Genomic DNA, 26,268 nt, shown 5'->3' on the forward strand with positions numbered 1-26,268 from the left:
CTAGAGCCATACATTTTTTTTTTCTTACTTTAAATTTAAGAAACTTCATAATGACATGCATTCTGGAAAAGCATGACTTCCTAGCAAAGGCAGGACCAGGTTGATGTAAGTGACAAATAATCATATATACTCCTGTCTAGGAAAGTTTGGTAACTGGTATGTAGATTGCTAGTAGTTATTGCAGGAAAAAAAAATGTACATCAGCCCACAACACAATCTAGAATCCTTACAAGGAATTTGTGTTCATGCAGAGAAATCCTGGTACAAAATGGGAAACTCTGTAAAATCCGTCCTTGCATCCTTTCTCCAGACATCGAACCATGGCTGTTTTGCTGTATTAGCTGCCATTTTTCCCAATTTCCCTCCTATTCAAGCTCCCAAGTCCATTTCTTAACCAGGGCCACCTGGTGGCATCTTTGCACATGTAACAACCCACTTATTCCTCTCTCCCACTATTCCTTCACTTATCTTTCTTATCGTTTGTCTACCATCGTAGTTTGTCGCTAGAGGAAGTACATCATCAGCTTAACCACTTAGTGTGATTGGAATAGATACGTGAATGGCCTGGGAAATGTTGAGCCGTGGGTTTACGAGGAGGTGAAAGACAAAGAGAAACCCTTGACCATTTAGTATAAAGACAGACGTATGCTTTCCTGCTTTCTGAGATGCATTTAACATATTCAACAATCCTCCACCAAGTATTATTATTATTAACTGAATACAAAAGCTCACTTTATTTCAACTTTGGAATCCACCACCTACCTTCAAGAGACTACTTCAAGTTTAGCTTGGCAACCCTCTGAAAAGAGAGCAGATTCAACCGAGCCTGTTTTTAATGGCATGTCCTCAATAAATCTATTTCTAATTTTGTGTTTTCTTAGTCGATGTATACTCTTTTGGGTACACAGTGAAACAAGCCTTTTGGCCCAATCACAAGCTTTGTGATACACTGTGGAGGAGGATTTTGAAATTTTGCTAAGAATTTTTAAAAAGGTAAAACAATTGCATTTTGGAATCTCTCAGGGGCAACTTGGGTTTTACTTTGAAAGCTTTCCTTCCAGGGACTTGCACTGTTCTGCAGGCCTGAGTGAGATATTTCCCCTTTTCCCTGCAGTTGAAAGAAGCAACAATAGGACTGCTTTGTGAGACAGAAAATGATGAAGCCTTTCCAAATGTGGAGGACGTGGGAAGTGCCAAAGAGCCAGAGGGCCAATGCAGCGGAAAGTGGATCTGACTTCCTTTAGCTCATAATGAATGCAATTCTTTTGAGTTGAGGCTCAGGTAAACCAACAGAAGGAAGACAGTCTTTGAATTGGTGCAAAGAGGGGGGAGGGTGTCAGAGTATAGTGGGGAGAAGCAGACGCTTTCCTCTCTTGTGTAGCTCTGTCTCTCCTGTGTCACACCAGCTGAGTAACAATTGTGTGTTCCACAGTGACAGTGGGATGGAAATGGTGAAGAATTCGCCTTCTGTACGCTTTGGGAATGGCAAAAGAAATTCATCCTTACTTGAGTGAAACATTAATGGGATCAGACCTTTCTGACATCTGTTGTGGAGAGGAAAAGTCACTACCATTTATTAAGCACCGACCTTATAATACCATGCACTGAACTAGGAGCTTTAAATATGCTTTATTTTGAATTCACATAACAATTCTGTGATACAGTCAAGGTTTTTACAGCTTAATTTTTAGGAGAAAATTAAGTATCAGAGTTGAAGGTCATACAGTGATAAAATGTAGTCTATAACTAAAGGTCTTTGATGCCTTTTCCATTAGTCTAGGCTTTGGGGCCAACTGTCAGCATTCGATTGCTAATTTCTGGTTGAAAAGACAGTTGGCTGTTTGAACGTTCTCTCTCTCGAGACTCCAAAGGAAAAGCTGCTTTCTGAAATCCTTGAGCACTCTTGAAATCAAAGGAATTGTCTCGATATTGATATCAAAAAGTGAGAGGAAGGTTTGCAAATTCCCAGGCGGAGAAGCTAAATTGATTCAGAGCGCCAAGTATGTGCTTCTCGAGCCTGGATGTTTGCTACCACGGAGATAGTTACAAACAGCAGGCAGGCACGGTCACTGCCAATTCATCTGCATCTGCTTTTGTCGTAGAAACCTAGCCTAAAGCGTGTACCAACCGTAACTATCAGGGAAAGTGCCTAATTTTAAATCTAAAACTATTTGCTTAATCTCTGAGTCTGCGAGAGCACTAAGACCTTTTCTCTCTATTTACTCAAGGCCAATATTTTAAGCTGAAAAACAAGACCATTAACTAATCAAAGAGTAAGTATACTGAAAACAATTTGCCTGGATTTAACTGTGATTAATGAATGAGCAGGCTTTTCAGGATGTGAGAAGAAAGGGTCTTTTCTTATGAATACACAATTCTAAGTCAAATTCACCTTATGAATTTTTTTGGTGTTTGAAAAACCTTCAATTTAAAACTGGCATAGCCATGTTCAGGCACGCCTGAATGCATGTAATATCTTTATATTATTTCACTAAGAGAAATACCCAGCCCTTTATTTTAATTAATAACATCATATAGAGCAAAGATGGCGTACATCCTGGTGAACTCCTACTTTTTATTAGCCTCTGTCTAAATAGTCATTGAATCACAGTCTTAATGAGGTTGTAACATCACAGTTCCTCACCATGGAAACAACTATGACGACACACGTTATCCTGTGGCGCTCTTAGTCATCATTCAATGCTCTCTGCTAAGCTCAGCTGAATCAAATTCACCTCCATCTTCTCAAGTTACGAGATGCTCTCTCTAGTAAAGATCATGGCAACCAAAAATAAGGACGGTTTTTCAAGTAATCAGGCACTAGTAAAATTAAAAACATAGAAACAACCATTTATAGTGCTACCTTTTCATGTTTCAGTGGTTAAATCTAAGTATTGTCCAAATGTACATTTCATTTTCATGTATTTATAAACACGGCACAGTAAAATAGCCTTTAAATTTTAATATGATAAGTAGTTTTCAACAGTGCTTAGTTATCATGACTTTTTATTAAGTTCTGATGTATTTTGAAAGCAACCTTTTATGTCCTGAGAAATAGCATGGTTTGCTAAATAGGGTTTGAGAAGGAAAAGTCAAGATTGTGAGAACGTTCTGACTGTGTTTTGGGGAGGGACATACAAGTTATTTCATTTTATTTCTTCGGGTGCCACAGTCAAAAGCAAAGTTAAGGCCTTATTTCTCTTTTCATCATAAGGCAGGGAAGATTTAGAAAACAAAACTATCATGAGCTTCCTGGATGGAAATTACCAAATAAAAATTTAGATGTAATCAAGCAAACGTAAGTGCCTGAAGCAAATAAACCACAGATTGAGTTTTGTATCTTTATGACTCAACACAGAGTAGGTACTCAACAAATGTTATCGGAAGTGACTTTATAGCGAAAGATTTGAGCAAGGAAAACAATTAGCCGATTTATAATTTAGGATTCTGTTTTCATCATTACTGTGAAGGTTAAATTTGCATGACATAAGGGGAGAGATCTCTCTGAATACGTACAAACGATTTTACATTATCTTGGACAAGTTTTTCCATAGGTATCTGGTTGCCAACTAAGTGTTAAAAATTATTTTTATCCGAATTAAAAACTTTTGCTCTGGAAAAGACTTGGTAAAGAGAATAAGCTACGTACTGGGAGAAAATATGTGTAAACCACATCCGATGGAGGACTGTTCTCAAGAATATATAAAGAACTCTCAAAACTCAACTGTCAAAAACAATCCAATTAAAAGACAGGCAAAGGCAGGGAGAAACATTTCACAAAAGAGAACATACAGATGGCAAATAAGCACATGAAAAGAGGTTCAACATCAGTAGCCATTAGGGAAATGCAAATTAAACCCCAAATGAGATATCCCTATACACCTACCATAATGGCTAAAATAAAAAGGTGACACCACTAACTTCTCGGGGGTGGGGGGATGCAGAAAAACTGAATCACTGTCACATTGCTGTTGGGGATATAAATTGGTACAGCCATGTTGGAAACTTTTTGGCAGTTTCTTTAAAAAAAAAAAAAAACTAAACTAAACATGCAATTACCATATGACCCAGCAATTACACTCCTGGGCTTCTTCCCAGACAACTGAAAATTTATGTTCGCGCAAAAACCGTAGTACATGAATATTGATAGCAACTTTATTTGTAATAGCCCGGAATTGGAAATCACCCAGGTGTCCTTCAATGGGTGAATGGTTAAACAGCCATCCTGTGAAATACTATTCGGCAATAAAAAGGAATGAACTGTCATACAGAGTAAAGTAAGTCAGAAAGAGAAAAACAAATATCATATATTAACGCATATATGTGGAGTCTAGAAAAATGGTACAGATGATCTTATTTGCAAAGAAGAAATAGAGACACAGACATAGAGAACAAACCTATGGGTACCAAGGGGGAAGGGGTGGTGGTGGTGGGATGAACTGGGAGATTGGAATTGACATATGTACACTATTGATACTATGTATAAAATAGATAACTAATGAGAACATACTGTACAGCACAGGAAACTCTACTCAGTGCTCTGTGGTGACCTAAATGGGAAGGAAATCCAAAAAAGAGGGGATATATGTATATGTATAGCTGATTCACTTTGCTGTACAGCAGAAACTAACACAGCATTGTAAAACAACTACACTCCAATAAAAATTAATAAAAAAAGGAATGAACTATTGATATACACACAATCTGGATAAACCTCCAGAGAATTATGCTAAGGGAAGATCTCCAAAGAATTATGCTGAATGGAAAGAGCCAACTCCCCAAAGTTATAGACTGGATGATTCCATTTATATAACATTTTTGAAATGACGATATGAATGTTTGCCAGGGTTTAAGGTGGGAATGGGCAAGGGAAAAAAAGCAGATGTGGCTATAAAAGGGCAACAGGAGTCATTCTCGCAGTGACGAAAATGTTCTGTATCTTGACCGTATCAGTGTTAATATCCTGCTTGTGATATTGTAAATAGTTCTGCAAGATGTTAACATTGGGGGAAACTGGGTAAAAGGTACACAGGATCTCTCTGTGTTATTTCTTATAACTGCATGTGAATCTATAATGATCCCAAGATACAAAGTTTAATTTAAAATGTTATTTTTAAGGAAGATGCTATTTAAAAACTTACTAACTTAGAGTTTCTGCAAACAACGTAATATCTAAAAGAGTTAACTATCAAAAGTGCCTATCATGTTTCCAGAGTGGGATTTGCATGCTGAGAAAATGTAACTCATGAAGTGTAATAAAAATATCTAAAGAAAATGAATGTCAATCCATTTTTTTTTTTTGGTTGCTCCATGCAGATTGTGGGATCTCAGTTCCCTGACCAGAGATTGAACCCGGGCCATGGCAGTGAAAGCCCAGAATCCTAACCACTAGGACACCAGGGAACTCCCCAAGAAAATGATTTCAATCAAATGTTTCCTTTTGAAAACAGTATTCAAAGCCATAACAATAGTATAAGAAATGATGTTATTACAATAGAGAATGTGAGTAGTTAAAATTCTGAAATTTAGTTTTAAGGACAATCTTCACTGATAAGAACCCCCAGATTACAGGTTCTTGTTCACAGGGCAGTAGTAAGGTGTTTTACAAGCTAATCCTCTTCCATCCTCTTTCCCTAACCCTTGGCTTTGTGAAAAACAACCAGATGAGATGAAGGGAGACTTCCGGTGCAAATAAAGAAGCCCCTGTGGGATTCTCAAAAATATATTTAACCATCCAGTGAAAGTTTCTTCAGAGTTTATTCTATAGCCAGGCTCTGTGTTGGGCATCGGGGAGACAAGATAAACTTGGCTCAGTCCTTCCTGTTAAGAAATCCACACATAAAGGAAGGAGAAATACTTCCCTAGTAACAGACTTTACAATACAATGCAATAAGGGCAATGACAAAAAAATCACTAAGGGGAGCACACAGGAGTGACGCTGAGTTCAGATCAGGAGCCGGGGCAGGCTGGGGAAACGGAGGACTTTCCCAGATGAGTTAGGTCATGAGCAATGCATCAGTGTTAGTCAGGTTAAACAAACACATGCCCACGAGGAGTTCTAGAAAGAACCTGGAGCCTCGATTTGGATAAATTCCAAGTCTGAGTGAGCTTAAAAGGTAGACGATCCCCTGATATGACTAAAAAATGAACCTCAAATCTCTCCCATTTATTCCTGTACCCTATGATGCTTATTGGAGCACATCCATGAATATAGTCCCAAACATTTCTGCTACCTGCCTGGCTAGGACACACTGTGACAGAGTTGTAATGAGGGTGTTGGTGCGGAGGATGCCATAACACAACAGAATTTCTTTAAGTGTGTGTGTGTGTGTGTGTGTGTGTGTGTGTGTGTGTGTGTTTAATATTTGGTCATCTGAGGTCCAATGTTGGTACATGGTGACGTTGACACCCTTACGCATTTTTTTTTTCTGTAGTACTATTAAGTCACTGGACTCTTCAATCAAAGAAATATACTATCCTTATATAATGATTTATGATGATTCACACAGATCCAATACTTCATCTTGACTCAATGATGACAGCCTAATCATTGATGGTTTTACATCCAAACAGACCTTGGCATAACTCTGCCCAAGAAAGAATATCATCTCAGTGATCAGACCCATGCTTCCTTGAGCAATGTAAGACGAAGATGGAAAAGATAAACTCTGAATCTAGAGGTTCCTTTATAAATCATTGTTTGGAGAAAACAAAAGGTACTTGAAAACTATCAAGCCAACTTAAGCTTCTAATCCTTTTACAAAGCAAATTATCTGTTGAAAACTTCAGAAATGAAGATTGAGAAATAAAATGAAAATATACACACTTAGTGATAATATCAGGCTAGGACTTATTCCAGAATTCAAAGGATGGAAACTGATAGATAAATAAACATTATAAAAGGAATCTTCATTTTGGCAACAAAATAAACCATTTTGTCAATAAAAAATATTTTGCTGTAGAAGGAATGGTATGTGTCTATGAAAATAAATAACAGCTGGATTTTCCTATGTTAGGATATACTGAAACATCCCAAAGTATATCCAGAATCATTAAAAATAAATTATTTGTGAGCTACCTTGACTACTAATTTCTTAGAACTTTGAAGTTACTTGATTTTATTTTATATTTTTCAATTAAGAAAATATTGCCTGACTGTGTTTTTGCTGTGGAAGGAGAACTTTTGATCTGAATGGCGAATGTCCAACACTGAGGTTTGTAGACCATTAATCAGACACATTGACAGAACTACATTCTAACAGCATGACTATAAATATAATAGTTCACACTGCAACAGCAGAAGGGACCTAAACGAAGTAGGTGGATTATACAAAATGATGCTTCTCTGACTCTGCCAGGTGACAGAGCATTGTTTTGGTGAGTCATCTGGGGCCACCCCAATAGCAATCCCACACAAAGCCGTCCACTCGTTGACTTGAGCTAATACCATATTTGTGAACTTTATTTTCCTTCAGCTTGGCTAAATAAAGGTGATTTTAAATCCAAGTCTCCCTGGTTATTGGGAATAAGTCTCTTCAGAATACCTTTGTGATGCATGGCTATCTTTGCTCGCCCAACCAACAGGAAATCAATGAGACTCTGGGTTGCCATGATGACAGCTCCCAGAACTGGGCCGTAAGTGAAACCTGAAAGGGTCTGATTCAAGAGGCATTCACTGATAGACCTGTCTCCCACCTTGCCTACATGCTGTCTTTCTTCATCCATCCCAATTAAAAAAAAAATTTTTTTTTATTGAAGTATAGTTGATTCACAATGTTGTGCCTTAGAATGGATAAACAACAACATCCATCCCAAGTTTTAACTTATCAGACAAAACGTAGGCTTAGTGTCTCCAGAAGGCCACTGTTAAAATGCACCTGGGAAGAGATGATTCCTGGCAGTCTACCTTGCCTTATCCCTTTAACTTACGTTGTCACATTAGGTCATTGTCACTTTGGGAGGCAGAGAGTATCAGGAACTGAGGCTCTGGGCTAAGTTTCAATGGCGAACAGGGAAGAGAATGAGGTAAAAACTCAAGGAGCCTGGGTAGCAGGAAGGCTTGCTCCAGGACTGGATCCAGGAATATGTCCCGATCTGGGCTTCCGGAGGCATTAAAAGTCCAGTAGGTTAGAGGACTCTCAATAGTTTGATTCCCATCTGTCACATGTTAATTGCATAACTCTGTGATCTTCACTTCTCTGAATTTCCCATTTTTTTCACTTGTAAAATAGGTGGCCATACTCCTCTTTATTTTTTTTTAATTAGGAGACAGCACCGTGCTCTAAGCACCTCAGGGTAGTGCCTGACACATCGTGGTCGCTCAAGACTAATCCTTTTGAATGAGTAAAACGTGGAAAATACCTAGCACAGTGCCTGATTTATAGAAGGTTCTCAGTAAAACACAGAAATCCAAGTTTTACTGATGAGAAACATTCTGAAAACGGAACCTAGCTACAATATGTGTAAAAGGCCACTCATCTCTCAGCCCGAGGAAGAAAAGGCATCTGTGCTATAGGAAATTTTTCTTACTCTTGACCAAGTTTACGACCCTTCATGATCCTAGTGCCATTAAGACTGAAAATTGGCCAGTCAGAAAGAGGGGTGAATTCTAACATTCATTGTGAGTTATATAGGTGAGAATTGTTCCTTCGCGTTGCCAGGAACGGGAACAATGCAGTTTACATGACAGAACATTTTCCACTTCTCTGCTACACGCATTGAGCATTTTCTATTTTTGGTCCACTATGAATCTCTAATTATTCTCCTTTGCAGAGTTGAGAAATCATAGGAGGAGATGACATTGCTCAAAGAATGAACCCTTTCCTGAACAAGGACAATTGGAAAAAATACAAGCCCCAAAGGGGAAAATACCTTCCCATTTCCCGAGGCACACCAAGAAGGCTGCAATTAGCTCAGTTTCTAATAGTTTCCACAGCTCTGCTACTGGACATATCTCATCTTTCCGCCACGAGCCTGGTAAGAATTGCCTACATTGTTAATCTCTTTCCTACCCATTTGGTCCCTTATCAATCTTTCTTAATTGCAGGGGTTGGGGAATCTGCTGGAACCTCCTTTAGAGACTTGCATTTCTCTCTCATTCTGACACCTCATCCCAAGACCCTTCCATTTGATGCCGTCCTGCCTGGTCCTCAAATAAAGATGAAAGGCAACAGAGTCCTAATATGTCTTTCCCAGCCCACCGGAAGGAATTTTCACTCCCAGGGCCATGGTTGTTCAAGTTGACACAGCTCTGAGGGCAGACGACATATACTTATGTGCTACCACACCCGCTCTGGCCTCACCGTCTGGCATCCCCTCAGGAGTACAGGCAGTGTTGTAGACTATGACCACAAATATAACAAATATTTCCCCCCAAACACAGGCATCCCACTCTTCCCACTTCCCTTTGGCCTACGTCAGTAAATTAAATTTAATCATTGTTTAACTGACCACCACTTAAAGCGCCTCCTCCCCTAAATGAGATTTGCCAAGAATACCCGGGGTCAGCCCAGGAAGGGCAGACGGCACAACTTCAATGTAATATTAAATATCGTGTGACACGGTGGAAAACACAAGGACTTTGATGTCAGGAAAAATCTGATCCAAATCCTTCATCTGCCTTTTGACTATGTGGTCTTGAGCAAATCATCAAAGCTAAGGGTCTGTTTCCTTATTTGTAAAATGAGGATAATGAATGATACCTATTTAATAGGGTTGTTGAAAGGATTAAATAATAAACGTAAAACAAGATTAGAACCTGTTTAGTACATAATTGTTCTCTATCAATATATCAAGAAATATCAATATATTTAATTGTTATCAATATGTGTTATCTGTTTTGATGCCTCTCCTCTTAGCCTCGAATTTTCTATCACTATTTAGTGAGCTGGGCCCAGGGCTCCCTAATGATAAGAGTTATACCAGGTGCATTTTAAGAAGCCCACCTTCCCCATATACATCCTGCCAAAATACATCTACCTTTCCTGGTAAGAGAAGAGAACAATTCCGCAGTTAGAAATTCACTGCTTTAAACTCGGTTTGGTTACTTCTTCTATTAAAACACAAACGTTCTCGGGAAGGGCAACACATTCAGCCGATAAACAGTAACACTTACCATTTGTGAAGTAATACCTTCTAGGTACTTGTGGCATGTCTTATCTTAGCCTGCTTAATAATCCTGTAAGGTAAACATTAGCCCCACTGACAAAGTTCAGACATTTAGGTTTGTGATGATAATCAGAGCAAAAATGGTAACTCACCTAGTCAAGTTTTTTTTTCTTTTTCTAATAAAAGAAGTGATGGGGCTTCCCTGGTGGCGCAGTGGTTGAGAATCCGCCTGCCAATGCAGGGGACACAAGTTCGATCCCTGGTCCGGGAAGATCCCACATGCCGCGGAGCAGCTAGGCCCATGCGCCACAATTGCTGAGCCTGTGATCTAGAGCCAGCGAGCCACAACTACTGAGTCAGCGAGCCACAACTACTGAGCCCGCATGACACAACTACTGAAGCCCACATGCCTATAGCCCGTGCTCTGCAACAAGAGAAGCCACCACAATGAGAAGCCCACTCACTGCAACGAAGACCCAACGCAGCCAAAAAGAAATAAATAAAATAAATAAATTTATAAAAAAAAAAAAAAAGAAGTGATGGAATATAAACAATCTGAGATAATGATAGGCTAAGAAAGTACAAAATAAGCCTAGATCGGGGTATATGGAGACCCCCTTTCCAAGGTGGGCTCTGACCTTGGAAACAGGTATTTCTGAGGAACTCTAGGAATATTAACTGTCCCATGAGGTCTTGCCTCTTGAAGAGCAGTAAGGGGTGTGAGAGTTTTGGTAAATACGGACGAAGTTGTCACCGATGCAAAGGGATACACTGACAATGGAGTGGGGAGGGGGGTAGGGGAGGGGAGGTGCATGTTCCTGGGAATCCTGAGAAAAAGTGCCAAGCCAGGACATGGGGACTCTTGTTTATTGGCAATGGGGGAGTAGGACAGAATCCTGGTGAAAGTTATGAGCTCTACCCCGAGGCTCTGGTGTCTATTTGCTCATCAGAGCATGTACTGCCTACCATCGTAATCACCGTTCAGTCATGTTTCCTGAGTGACCTTACGTATTCCACAGTCAGCTTGATATGGAATAGAAGCAGTAAGGGCTTGGTGGAAAAAAACACAGGCTCCAGAATTGGCAGGATCTGAGCTTAAATCACAACTCTGCTGTGACCATGTAACTCATTCTATGATCATGGGCAGGTTATTTAATTTCTCTGAGCCTCACATTCATCACGTGTGCGTGTTACAATTCTGACTTCATGAGGTCGCGTGAAAGTTAAATGAGGTAATGTACCTGAGGAGATACAGTTGATGCTCAGTCAATACCTGTGATTTTTTTATCATGGAGACATCTCTAAACTGTGAGCCGCCGGAGGGCAGGAACCGTGTCTTATTCATCTTCACATCCCTGATGCCTGCTGTAAAGTGGTGCTCAATAAACAAATGTTGACTGATGCTTGACAAACCTTGGAAAAAGCGATGCTGATGTGCCAAAAAAAAGTTAAGATGGACCTAGAGATGATCACAGTAAGTGAAGTAAGTCAGACCGAGAAAGACAAATATCATATGATATCACTTCTATGTGGAATCTAATAAAAAAAATGATACAAATGAACTTATTTACAAAACAGAAGCAGACTCAGAGATCTCGAAATCAAATTTATGGTTTTGAGAAGGGGAAACATGGGAGGAAGTGATAAATTAGGAGATTGGGATTAACATATACACACTACTATATAAAAAATAGATAACTAATAAGGACCTACTGTATAGCACAGGGAACTCTACTCAGTACTCTGTAATAATCTGTATGGAAAAAGAATATGAAAAAGAATGGCTATATATATGTAACTGATTCACTTTGCCGTACACCTGAAACTAACACAACATTGTAAAGCAACTATACTCCAATAAAAAATTTTTAAAAAAGAGTGTACCAAGATACAATCAGACCGTGCATGTCTAGAGTAGTAAATGATGCCTTTTCTAGTAAGTAGAATGCCTTCTTTAGTCAATGCCTCTGTAGCTGTTTTGCCATTAGCTCATCATTTACAGAAAAAGAAAAGCACAGTCCCCATTTTCAGTGATGAAAATAATATGACAATGGAAGTTGCCAGATACTGTAAAAAAAAAAAAAAAAATGACTTCGGTTATTGGGAGGCACTTCAGCCCTGAGTTTGAAGGAAATGCTCCTATAGCAGACCCTCCACATACCCGTCTCTAACCTCACCCAGCACCTCCAAGCTCCCACCGCTTGCCCAGGCTCTGCACATGTGTTCTTTAACCGTTTCCAGGTTTGTGCTTGGAAAAAGCAGAACATATCATTCATTGCCACTCACAGATATGTTATCAGACATCTCCTTGGGCACGATGAAGCAGAGGGAATATTACAGCATCCCCTGTTTCCCTGGCAAGCAGAAATAATTCTATATTCAAGAAATTCAGAATTCTTAAGGGCATCTTGAAGAAGAGTCAGGCTCTCATCACTTGAATGGGAATTCATGTGGACTGAGAATCTGGTCTCTGGTGATTTTGTGTGGTTCATTGAATGAGTCAAGATTAGGTTGCAAAACCCACCAACAATAATAGTAGGACTGTCCTAGGGCTCGAGACACACTGATTGAAAATGAAAATTATGATAGCACAGTCAAGAAGGGGACTGTAGGATTTCACTAAGCAACTTCCTTGCCCAATGGAACCTATAGTGCATTCAATTTCCATACATACACATCACTCTCAGACTTAACCTGTTTGACCTGCAAGAAAAAGATTAGGAAAAGCAAAAATTATGCACAGACACTGCGTAGATATCTATTTTAAAATAATAACCTTTAATTAATTTACATTTATTCTTTTAAAATGTACATGGTATCCATAAAGAACAATGATAGGACACAGAATTCTGGACACGCAGGAGGTGGATGGATGGGAAACCAGGTAACAGACGTAGTATGTCCGACGTCTGAGAAGAAATGGCCACATTGTTTGGAAGAACTTCTTGTCTTGCAGTTTATGATATTTCATGCATGGGTATCAAAACAAACAAACAGAAAGAGAAAGAAAGGGAAAAAATGATTAAAATGAAGTTCTCATTTTCTTGTGTTGGAAAACAAAGCGTTACTTCTGCCTGGATTATTAATTGTGCACCTCTAGGCCAAGTCGTGTTCTAACAGTTTCCCTGGAATTAGAAACATACGTATCCGCATAAGTTATTGCCCAAGTACCTAGGTATTTTACTGGCATTAGTAATCAGCAGATGGCAGGGAAAGCACTGCCAGTGGGTAGAAGGCTTCATCGTGTTTGAGCCAATGTGGTAAAAGGAGTCCATGACCATGTATGATGAGGCAAAGGCTCTGTCCTAGGAAACCAGAGTCTCAAAACATTTACCTTCACACTTTGGTCCACTTCACCAAGCCTGAAGCCACTGCTGCTTCTGGCCAATTTCCCTGTTTGGGTTCCATCATTCTATAGAACAAAGAGAAGAGAAACTCTGGATAAATATCCTTATATATTGCTGATCCCATTCATATTGTAAAACATATAACTTGTTACTTTAGTTATTTTGGGAAAAAAAACACATTTCATTCCACTTTCATCCTCAGATCACTAAGGTCCAATATGACTCTGCGGACTTGTATAAAGTTGTATCAGTGTTGATGCAGCCAAGGCTCATTTGGGAAAAACTTAACCCCCTGAATGGAATAAATGAGTTTCCAGATGTAATATTAATCTATGCTCCCCAATAGTGGATGAAATATGACTAGGTCCTGTCCCCAAAGCAAAACAAAAACAATTAACTTACCTGGTATGAGAGAGTCTGTAGACATTTCTCTAAGTCTTGAACCAGCTGCCCCATATACAGGGCAGATCCAACAAAAAGACATCTTCAGGTGAGGTCAGGAGTCCAGGAAAACCCATTACTGTCGCTGAAACAAAAGCTGAGTTTCCATCAGGGAGGGATGTGGTCATCGGGAATTACCAGGGTGCTGTCATAGCACAGATTCTGTGGACTTGCTAAGTAGTAACACCTGGTCCCTAGTTTTGGTCACTTACTGGAGGAAACCAGCAGCTGACAGAGTTCTAGCCCTTTCAGTGAAGGGGGTTCTCTTTTCATGCATAAGTGTGGAACCCTCGAGCAGGAAAACCTCTAGTTCTGTGGGTGGTGATAGTGCTAAAACGGATCATGCATTTAAGCCTAGGGTTGAAATCTGCTAACAAGGTCAGATAACATATCCCAACAATGAAACTCTTGCTTTAGAACTAGTGAAGCTGATTTCCATAAGCACTGTTTCCAGCTTGATGTTTTAAGAGGGATCTATAAGGGTTAAAAAAAGAAATCACTCAAATAAAGAAATGATATTGGGGTTGATGGAGTGATGGGTTTTACTACCATTCTGCTCCCCTTTGTGGGAGTGGAATTATATTTTCTCAAGACACTGAAGTCAGACTTGGATTGACCTTCATTTCTGCTGAAACAGTCATGAGAGCGGCAGTGATTCCCAGGTAGAAGTTTAAGTCATGGCTTGCAGTTCACCTTTGTCTTTGCTGTAATAAACATCAGTATTAAGAGACCCCTCCATCACTGTGGGTCCCTTAGAGAAAATGACGTGGGAGCAGAGCTCCCAGCTAACAATCACTGGGCATGTAGCGTAACTGGAAAATAAACCTGGGTTGCTGCAAACTGCCAAAATTTTGGCGTACTTTGTTGTCATGGGACAATCTAGCTTACTCCAGCTGAGATAGATAACAACTTGGAAGAAAACAACTGTGTGTCTGAATCTGTCTCCATTCCTGTTGTGTATATAAGCTCATCAATATCATTAAACATTTCTCAATTTCCTTAATGTTGAGCATCTTTCCCCAATAGATGATTGAAAGAGAGATTACCCTGTCTCACACATTAGAAGTATCTCATAGTCAGTTGATAAATTGGGATTCATCAAAACCTCATTGCTCATTTTCTTTTCACCACTGCTGAAGGAGCTAGCAAATTGAAGGTAATCAAATGGATTGAAAACAGGTCTCCCAATGTGCTGTTACCCCCAAAATGCACGTGCAAGAAAATCTAATCATGTATGTCATACAATCTAAAAGAATGGCAAATTGACAAGGTTGTTGGGCTAAACTGGCTTTGTCTCTTTCCCTCACTCAAGGCTGTTTTGCTACAGAGATCTGACCATGAACCACCGGAAAGACATCTTTAAAGCTTTTTTGGTAAGAAGAGGCTCTGAGTGGCTGTGATCTCAGTGGAAAAAAAAATCAGGGCTACAGAAAACCAGAAAAAGCAGTAAGTGAAGGGAGAGAAGCCATTATACTTAACGCCATTTCTAAAGAAACAGAAATATTTAATGACTTCCTTGTGATTTTTTTAGGAAAAATGATCTATTGGAAAACAGTGTGGTAGGAAAAAGTAGCTAATGTCACAATGCCTTTCCTAGTTTTTCCATCGGCTGAAATAGTTAAAGTTACCCCAGAGGGGGAAGCACAGCAGATGGGGGCATTCCGATAACTTATAACCCTGGATAATAAAATGACCTAAGACTCTATTTAGAGAAATAGAACAGCTACACTTGGGCTGTTTACAGACTCAGAAATATCACGATAAGCAAATGCAGGCAGTTCAAAGGAATGATGAAAAAAAAGGATAAGTGGATAAATAATGACCCGATGTTGCGAAAAGGCAGTGTAACTCTTGCATTGTTAATATAAACACAGATGACCTTGCATTTGCTCAACTTTCGTCTTCAAGACAGGAAACAGCAACTGATCTTTATCGGGCAAGTAGAATCTTCCACTTGCTTCTGCTGGGCTGACAGGGTGTATGTCAGAGCCCAGTAATGTCACTATCTCTTCAAAGCCCATGCTGAAAGCCTGATAGGGGCTTGAAAGGGAAGCTTATCCTGGGGATAGGCTTTGTGTGTCCCAGAGACAGTATGGCCAGAGTCACAGGGCTGGAAGGCAGTGTGCACGTGTTGCGGGTGAGGGTGGTGATCAGAGAGAGAAGGGCCCCAGATTACAGTTCCATGTACACAGTCACCAATTCATCATTTTCACAAACTTAAACATCCTCTAGGGTAATGTTTATTACTTAACAACAAATAAACACACCCCAAGAGCAATTGTTTTGTTCGTGAGGGTAGCTAGTGAGTCCTATATTCTGGACATATGATGAACTAAAACACTCACAAAGAATTGTTTATGAATTACACAATGTTTTGCGTCAGAAGGGTTTCAAACATCTGAACGTCTTTTTCTCTGTTTCCGATAAAAAGGAATCGGGTCTTTTTTCTTTTACAGTGTGCACATAAGCACCCACATATCCATCATCGACACACACTTTAAAACTCCATGCAGGTAGTTCACGGCAACCTATGGCGAATGATGAACATTTTCTCCTATCTCTTCACGGGAAATCTGTCGCGTTGTTATTTCATAAACTTTCCCCCTAAATGAAGTCACCTAAATTGACCTTTCATTTCTTGATGTACGGTCCATTTGGTCTGGGCTCCAAAACAGAGCCTCTCAATATGAAATACATGCTTACTGTTCTTACTAATTAAATATTTCTCACCTAGCGTAACACTTGCAGAAAACACCTTTATTTTATGTTTCTCTGTAACCATTATATAGTCATACTCCTGTTTCCTTAGACATGTGATGAACTGATTTTTCTCAGGTTGCACCCACTGTGACCTGGCCAGAGACACTGTTTCTCATGGAAGGGACTTCAGTCCCACATCTTCTAGCTCCCGGTCCTACCGCTGTGTATGTATCCACACAAGAATGATTCCTAATCAATACATTTGCATACACTTTTCCTTAAGCCTCCAGACTTTAAGTAGTATGAACTTTCCATGCTGGTACCAGCCACTACCTATTCAATCAGAAACAATGCTACTATCATCTAAATTAAGGGTTGACAACTGTTTTCTGTAAAAGGACAGATAGTACAAATTTTCAGCTTTGTGGGAGATACAGTTTCTGGGTCTCTGTTGCAATTAAGCAGCTCTGCCGTGGTAGCATGAAAGCAGCCATAGATGTAAATAAATGATTGTTTCCAATTAAACTTTATTTACAAAAACAGATGGAGGTGGGTGGTTTTGGTCAGTGGACTGTAGCGTGTTGACCCCTGATCTAAATCAGACACTCTTAGCCACGCTAACAACTGCAAGTCAGCTGTCATCCTGGTGAAATCACACTCACTAATGGTCTTCACGTCCCCCCCGAGACTTATTTAAGAAATGTAAAACTTCAGTACAGTATAGTTGAAAGTTGCTAAGACAGTAAATCTTAAACGTTCTCTTCCCAAGGAAATAAACCCACATCCCCCTCGCTTCTCTTTGTTGCATCTATATAAGATGATGGATGTCAGCTAAACTTTACTGTGGTAATCATTTTGCAACATAATTAAGTCATGCTGTACACTTTAAACTTACACAGTGTGTGTGTCAATTACATCTCAATAAAGCTAAAAAAAATAAATATGTAGATAGAATTACTACTCTCTAAATAGGTCCCTACCAAAACTGTAATTCAAAAAGATACATGAACCCCTATGTTCAGAGCAGCACTACTGACAATGGCCAAGACACAGAAGCAACCTAAATGTCCACCGACAGAGGAGTGCATAAAGAAGATGTGGTACATACACACACACACACACACACACACACGTACACACACACGTACACACATACACGCGCACACGCACACACAATGGAATACTACTCAGCCATAAAAAAAGAATGAAATAATGCCATTTGCAGTGACATGGCTGGACCTAGAGATGATCATACTAAGTAAGAAAGAGAAAGAGAAAGACAAATACCATATGTTATCACTTATATATGGAATCTAAAATATGACACAAATTAACTTATCTACGAAACAGAAACACACATAGAAAACAGACTTGTGGTTGCCAAGGGAAAGGGGATGCAGGAGGGATGCACTGGGAGTTTGGGATTAGCAAATGCCGACTATTATATATAGAATGGATAAACAACAGAGTCCCACTATAGCACAGGGAACTATATTCAATATCCTGTGATAAACCATAATGCAAAAGAATATGAAAAAGAATGTGTGTGTGTGTATATATATATATGTAACTGAATCATTTTGTTCTACATTTGAAATTAACACAACATTGTAAATCAACTCTACTTCAATAAAATAAATTAAAAAAAAAAATAGGTCCCTCCTACAGCTATTAAGAAAAATGACATTCCTTCTTCTGCCCCAAAGCACTTATTCTGTAGATATTGGCTACTGATGCAAACGACACCCAAAAGAGATGCATTTAGATGTTTTCTTTTAGCCTTTTCTTTGCAGCTCAGATAGTATCATTTCATTTAATGTCCTTCATATTCAGTAGTACCTGTCTAGTCAAGATGGGCAGAAATGCTATTGATATATAGTAAATCATAGAAATGCAAAGCTGTAGAGGGATAAATCATAACAATAGCCACTTCTTAATAAGTATCTACGATGTGCCAAATATTATGCCAGGACAATCATATAGGACCTCATTTATCTTCACTACATCTTACAGATGAAAAAACCAGCACCCGAATATACGAATTGAATCACTCAAGATTCTAAAACTAGTAAGAGGCAGATCTGGGACTTAAACCTAATCTCCTGACCCACTCTTTGCATCAAAATGAAGAAGTCTCATCATGATTTCCATTTACTTGATTTTCCTGATTCTGCACCACAAAATTGATGATCAGTGCTTTTGAACCCTAAAAAGAGTACCTTTCATTAACATTCAAGATGAGGATATTTTGGGAAGCCATAGTGAAGTGGATTGGGCCAGTGGGCCTGGGAAGGAATATGGCATCTTTTAAATGGTAATAATGACCCAGCACCTCCTGGCTGGTCTGGGACTTCTCAGCTCTAGAAGCCAGTGTGTACTACTCACACTGTCCTTCACTGTCAAGTTTGTGTAATGTATTGTGGATGCCACAGGTGAGGAAATGAGGGGAAAACAAAGGACACAAAAGTTGAAGGAATAAACTGCAGAAGACAGTGCTCACTGTTGAGCACAGAAAAGAATTTCAGAAACAGAGTAGGGCATATGGATGTACTGCCCAGACCCAACTAACCAAGTTAGCTGCATGTACCAGGGTCATTGCTGGATGGTTATCTAGAAAGAGGGCTTAGGAACTGGGCAGCAGATATAAACTTCTAGAATTCCAAATACCAGGTTTCCCAATACTGGCTCAAGATAACTTCTCATTCCTCATTATTCTACTATCTTAAAGGGATTTGAGGAAAATATGTTATGTCAGGGTTCAAAACTGATTAGTTGACAACCAATCAAAAAGCTTTCGGTAGATGAACTTGCCAGAAGGTAATTCAGAGTAAACCAATCACAGGTGTCTTCATAAAAAAAAAATGAATCCAATATTTGAAAACAATATTTTAAGCAAAGAAAAATGAAAAACAATTGTGTGTGTGTGTGTGTGTGTGTGCGTGTGTGTTGAGGGGTTGGCCTCTGGTGCAGGCAGAAGAGGGGAAAGTCCTAACTTTTGTATTAGAATAATGCTGACCCTATAGCTTTGAATTATTTGAATCTTTGCCCAAACATGTGTTTGCTTTCATGTCGACCAGACCTAGTAAATTTTGGCATAATCTGTCAGTGAAAAGAGAAACATGTTGCCTTGTGTGTGGCTGTGTGAAAAAGATGAAATGCTTCTGATGAAGTGTGAGGTCTCCTCAATTACCTGTCCTGGTCCTGAAGACGATAACCTTTAAAACATGTCAAAACTGTGAAACTATTACTGCTGAAGGCAAAGGCCACCCGATGGATCAATCTTCTCAGTTGTAGGGTAGGGTTCCTTCCAAGATGCTTCTCTCGAGTGTGGTCTTTGGGTCAGAACAATCTCTCCTCCGTGAAGAGTGCAGCTAACAACTTGTACTGGGTCATTGGGGGCATCTCCAAAGGGTTTCCCTGATGATCTAGCACGTCAGGAGTGTGAATGAGTAAGTAATTTAAACCACGTGAAGTTTGGCTTCTTTTTCAAAACTACAGGAAAGCCTCATTATATCATAGTTGGTTATTACACAGATTCAAACAGTGTGCTATGAGTTAAACCAGGTCCCCGAAACATAACAACTGCATTCAGTTATAGTCTGATACGCCATGCCTAGAATGTAACATAAAATCATCAGACATTCCATTCCCCTATCAGTCCTGCGAAGATCAAAGACATTGACAATACCCAGTGTTGGCAAGGCTGGGGGAAGCCGGCAGTCTATTACAGTGTAGGTGGGAAGGAATCTGGTATGACTGTTCTGGTGCATAGATGGACAAAATGTTTAAAGATACATAATCTCCAAATCTTTTCACTCACTAATTCAACCTCCAGGGACTTATCACAGTGGGAAAATTGGTCAAAAGCTCAAGGTTCATCAGAGCACTGTTAAGAGAGCAAAAATATTGTAAACACCCACAGGAGATTAAATGGTTTAACGAACAGTATATACCATCCATGAAATATTTTGCAGATAAAAACAATACTGATATCTGACATGAGAAATCACCCATGATACTGTTGTTTATGAGGAGTAGAAGAGGAAAGGAACAAACAACAAGGTTAATATGTAAGTGTATAATGTACATAGCATACAAACACTAGCTGCTTCAGAGTAAAGGAATTTGGAGTAATGCTTTACTTTTTTCCTTCTACTTTTTATGTCTTGATTTTTCCATGTATCTGTATTAATCTTTGTAAATCAGTAAAAACTAATGAAACACACAATCAATTTAGTTGTTTTTCCCTCTCCAAGCACCTGCGTGATAAAGATGCCCCACTGTGTATGTTAAATGATTTGCTTTTTCCCAAGGAAAAGCGCCATCACAAAGTACAGGCGCACAGGAAGAGGAAAGGTTTTTTTGTGTCTGTGGCCTGTTGGTACGCACTTGCATTAGCTACTCTAAAGATAGAGGAATCAATAACTTGGCCCTAATAGCTTGTTAATCATCACGCTGAACTTAAGGTTCACTTTTATAAAATAATCTTGGAACGGTAATAGCCCTGCTGTTTCACGTTGCTTTTCTTTCCAAGGGCTTTATTAACGTGACCTCACTCATCACGCGGTGTAACTGTGAGCTCTAGCCACCAGCAATTACCTTCCATTTTAAAGCTCCAGGCTCAGAGAAGGGCAGATGTTGGCCAGAACCTACAAAGGCTATAGCAGAGGTGGTCAAGTAAACTTTATTTTTCTGCACTCTGGCCACTGCTCCATGGTCAGGATTTTCCATTCGCTGATCCACTGACCAGGAACTCGACGTTTGAGCAGCTCACATTTGGCCCCTCCCCTGTATGACTCCTCACAAATAGTAATTTTGATTCAGATCGATCGATCTCTCTTTCTCTTTCTCTCTCAATTCTGGGAGGTCTATGGTAAAGGATTTAGACGGGTCTGGTTTGGTTTGGGAAAACTGTTATACTTCGCATAATCAAAAGATGAGCAAAGGCATCTGGTAGCGTAATAATATCAGAGAGCTCTACGTGGGTTAAAAACGTGACAGGGCTTCCCTGGTGGCGCAGTGGTTGAGAATCTGCCTGCCAGTGCAGGGGACACGGGTTCGAGCCCTGGTCTGGGAAGATCCCACATGCCGTGGAGCAACTGGACCCGTGAGCCACAACTGCTGAGCCTGCGCGTCTGGAGCCTGTGCTCCGCTACAAGAGAGGCCGCGATAGTGAGAGGCCCGCGCACCGCGATGAAGAGGGGCCCCCGCTCGCTGCAACTAGAGAAAGCCCTCGCACAGAAACGAAGACCCAACACAGCCAGAAATAAATAAATAAATAAAATCAAAAAAAAAAAAAAAAGAAAGAACAAGGGTGTCATCTCTTTAAAAACAACAACAACAACAAAAAGTGACAAATTCCTACATGCCGGTAATTCCATTTTCAGTTGGGGTTAAAAAAAGAAAGAGGAGTATGGCCACCCATCCATCATCAGGCATCAGAAACTCAAGGATGGAAGGTGCACCTAGAGAGCTTTTTGATGGTAAAGCCGCAGCTAGGGATACCAACTCTTTGCCAGCAATTCCGGGTGAGCCCCCTGGGAAAGGCTGGTTGTAGAAACTGCTGGATCTTCAAGAGGAAATATGAAAACGAAAGTGTTTGGAGTGTCTTCTTCTCTTGAAACATCAAAATAAAATGTTGATAAATGTTTCCTCTTCTACTGAGAGAACAATAACCAAAAACAACCCCCCTCTCCGCAGGGCAAGTGGACCCACCACCTCCATTAAAACACAAGACAGCACAACCCTCCCCACGGGGAGCCATACTCTCCTTGCCTCTTGCAGACGAGGGTCCACACCTGAAGTTCTCTGCATGCATCCTGTTAGCTGGTCACAAAGAGGGAGCAGGAGGCAGTGACGTGGATTCTGGACCCTGACCCTTATAAGAGGATCGCCTTCCGGTGGGAAGCGTCATCAGAATCAGGCATCCTGAGTTCTCTGATGCCATTGACTTGACTACGTGAATCGTGTGCTTTCATGCTTCTATCTCTTTACTAGGACTAGTACAATAGAAGGAACTCAAGATTAGCAGGGTGTGAGGACACAATGAGAATTTACTACACAGATTTTCTAGACGGTGGAGAGGGAGACCATGTTCAGTCTGCATATATGTAAGAGAATAGATTCGAGGGTCCTAATAAGGTATTTTAGCCAAGCTACACGTTGTAGTGATTCTAACCTCTTATTTACCATGGCATGCAATATTATTGGAATTGATGTTTTTAAAAAATGTTTTGAACTCTCCAAAAGACAAATGTGAGATGTATAAAAATTGAGTTGAACCATTACCACAAAAGATGAATAGTTTTAAGTAATTCAATAGACTTAGAACAAACTGTAAATTTGTCTCTCTATCCCAACCACCATCCTTGGCTCCTTTATCTCTCTTGCCTGAAGGGATTTAAGAACTTGGTCTAATAGGATAAGTTGACTGGGGGTCTAGTTCTGTTTTTACATGAATGTAGGCCAGCCACTCTCAATGTCTCTTGGAGGAAGGCAGTGGTACAGAAAACACATTGTATTAGCTGTTGTTTTGGTGTCTTTTTAGAGAATACATTCACCATCCAGAGATCCCTAGCTCTTCTACCATAAAAATGGGAAGCTCAGGTACAGCAGCCTCTGCAGAAAAGTATGTAGATATTAACAAGGTCAAATACCACAAGATCTTACTCATGTATATTCCCTGGGACTGAAGTAGAGCTAAAATTGAAAGCTGTTCTTTATCTCACTCACCTCTGCTTATCCAAGGCAAGTACGTTAATCTCACTGTTTATTTGTCTCTTCCCGCCTTTTAGTTCTGATCTTTCATAAAAACGCTAAGAAATTCATCTCTCAAGTGCTGAAACATATTCTCAAAAAACACAACCACACAATGTCCGACGACAACAACTCCTTCTATGTTGGGAAGGACATAAATTTTCAGGAAAAGAAGAAGTACAACTATATCAATAGTCCACATTCATTGTAAGATGTGTTCTGTGTTCAAATATGTTGAACTATGAATAGCATATCTCAAAATCAAGGACATCTAGTGCTTGGGAAAGCTCATCAAATTTCAACACGGATGGCGCAAAAACATTTTACTTTTAAATATCTGTACTTGTCAACTGAACCACAATGCGGTCCTTTAAGGAGAGTTTCGGAGTAATAGGAATAACTGCTTCTTAACATATAGATTTACCGACAAATCAATAGCTTTACATTCAACACACTTCTCTTTTAGCGACAATTATTTTGGGTGTATATATTTCCATCTGATGATCTGTTATATTTGGGGGAACTTTATTTAAGAAGGCATCTTACGTGGGATTTATCCCAGGGATGCAAGGATTCTTCAATATACACAAATCAATCAATGTGATACACCATATTAACAAATTGAAGAAGAAAAACCATATGATCATCTCAATAGATGCAGAAAAAGCTTTTGACAAAATTCAACAGCAATTTATGATAAGAACTCTCCAGAAAGTGGGCATGGTGGGAACCCACCTCAACATAATAGAGGCCATATACGACAAACCCACAGCAAACATCATACTCAATGGTGAAAAACTGAAGGCATTTCCTCTGAGACCAGGAATGGGACAAGGATGTCCACTCTCACCACTATTATTCAACATAGTTTTGGAAGTCCTAGACACAGCAATCAGAGAAGAAAAAGAAATAAAAGGAATACAAATTGGAAAAGAAGGAGTGAAACTGTCATTGTTTGCAGATGACATGATACTATACATAGAGAATCCTAAGGGTGCCGCCAGGGAACTGCTGGAGCTGATCAATGAATCTGGTGAAGTTGCAGGATGCGAGGTTAATGCATGGAAGTCTCTTGCATTCCTATATACTAATGATGAAGGATCTGGAAGAGAGACTGAGGAGGCACTCCCATTTGCCATTGCAACAGAAAGAATAGAATGCCTATGAATGGACTTACCTAGGGAGATGGAGGACCTGTACACAGAAAACTGTAGGACACTGATGAAGGAAATTAAAGATGATACCAACAGATGGAGAGATATGCTATGTTCTTGGATTGGAAGAATCAGTATTGTGAAAATGACTATGCTACACAGGGCAATCTACAGATTCAATGCAATCCCTGTCAAATTACCAATGGCATTTTTTATGGAACTAGAACAAAAAATCTTAAAATTTGTATGGAGACATGGAGGACCCTGAATAGCCAAAGCAGTCTTGAGTGAAAAGGGCGGAGTTGGAGGAATCAGACTCCCTGGCTTCAGACTATACTACAAGGCTACAGTGATTGGGACAGTGTGGTACTGGCACAGGAACAGAAACGTAGATCAGTGGAACAGGATAGAAAGCCCAGAGATAAACCCATGCACCTATGGTCAACTAATCCGTGACGAAGGAGGCAAGGATATACAATGGAGGGAGGACAGTCTCTTCAATAAGTGGTACTGGTAAAACTGGACAGCTACATGGAAAAGAATGAAATTAGAATGCTCCCTAACACCATACACAAAAATAAACTCAAAATGGATTGGAGACCTAAATGTAAGACTGGACACTATAAAACTCTTGGAGGAAAACATAGGAAGAATGCTCTTTGACACAGATCACAGCAGGATCTTTTTTGATCCACCTCCTAGAGTAATGGAAATAAAAACAAAAATGGACAAATGGGACCTGATGAAACTTCGGGGCTTTTGCACAGCAAAGGAAACCATAAACAAGACGAGGGGACAGCCCTCAGAATGGGAGAAAATATTTGCAAATGAAGCAACGGACAAAGGATTAATCTCCAAAATATATAAACAGCTCATGCAGCTCAATATTAAAAAAACAAACAACCCAACCCAAAAATGGGCAGAAGACCTAAATAGACATTTCTCCAAAGAAGACATACAGATGGCCAAGAAGCACATGAAAAGCTGCTCAACATCACTAATTATTAGAGAAATGCAAATCAAAACTACAATGAGGTATCACCTCACACCAGTTAGAATGGGCATCATCAAAAAACCTACAAACAACAAATGCTGGAGACGGTGTGGAGAAAGGGGAACCTTCTTGCACTGTTGGTGGGAATGTAAACTGTTACAGCCATTATGGAGAACAGTATGGAGGTTCCTTAAAAAACTAAAAATAGAATTACCATATGATCCAGCAGTCCCACTACTGGGCAAATATCCAGAGAAAACCGTAATTCAAAAAGACACATGCACCCCAATGTTCATTGCACAACTATTTACAATAGGCAGGTCATGGAAGCAACCTAAATGCCCATCGACAGACGAATGGGTAAAGAAGATGTGGTACATATATACAATGGAATATTACTCAGCCATAAAAAGGAACGAAATTGGGTCATTTGTAGAGATGTGGATGGATCTAGAGACTGTCATACAGAGTGAAGTAAGTCAGAAAAAGAAAAACAAATATCGTATATGAACGCATATATGTGGAACCTAGAAAAATGGTACAGATGAACCGGTTTGCAGGGCAGAAATTGAGACACAGATGTAGAGAACAAACGTATGGACAACAAGAGGGGAAAGGGGCGGGGTGGTGGTGGTGGTGGGATGTATTGGGAGATCGGGATTGACATGTATACACTGATGAAAAAAAAAAAAAAAGGCATCTTACAAACTTATCCTTTTAATGTCTAAAACTGCCCTGTCCCTGGTCACAGGTGGCTACTGAGAACTTG

The 26,268-nt window shown here is 39.8% G+C and overlaps 1 long non-coding RNA gene across 1 annotated transcript; it reads right to left on the reverse strand.

The window, feature by feature from the left end:
- Positions 1-732: 732 nt before the first annotated feature.
- Positions 733-25,687, reverse strand: LOC309651756. Its single transcript, XR_014258367.1, has 2 exons — positions 13,442-25,687; positions 733-13,051 (listed from the first exon to the last, which is right to left on the reverse strand). It is a non-coding gene; the product is annotated as an uncharacterized lncRNA (long non-coding RNA).
- Between the last annotated feature and the right edge of the window lie 581 nt (positions 25,688-26,268).

This window comes from Balaenoptera physalus (genome assembly GCF_965194825.1).
Source record: "Balaenoptera physalus genome assembly, chromosome: 21".
Classification (NCBI taxonomy): Eukaryota; Metazoa; Chordata; class Mammalia; order Artiodactyla; family Balaenopteridae; genus Balaenoptera; species Balaenoptera physalus.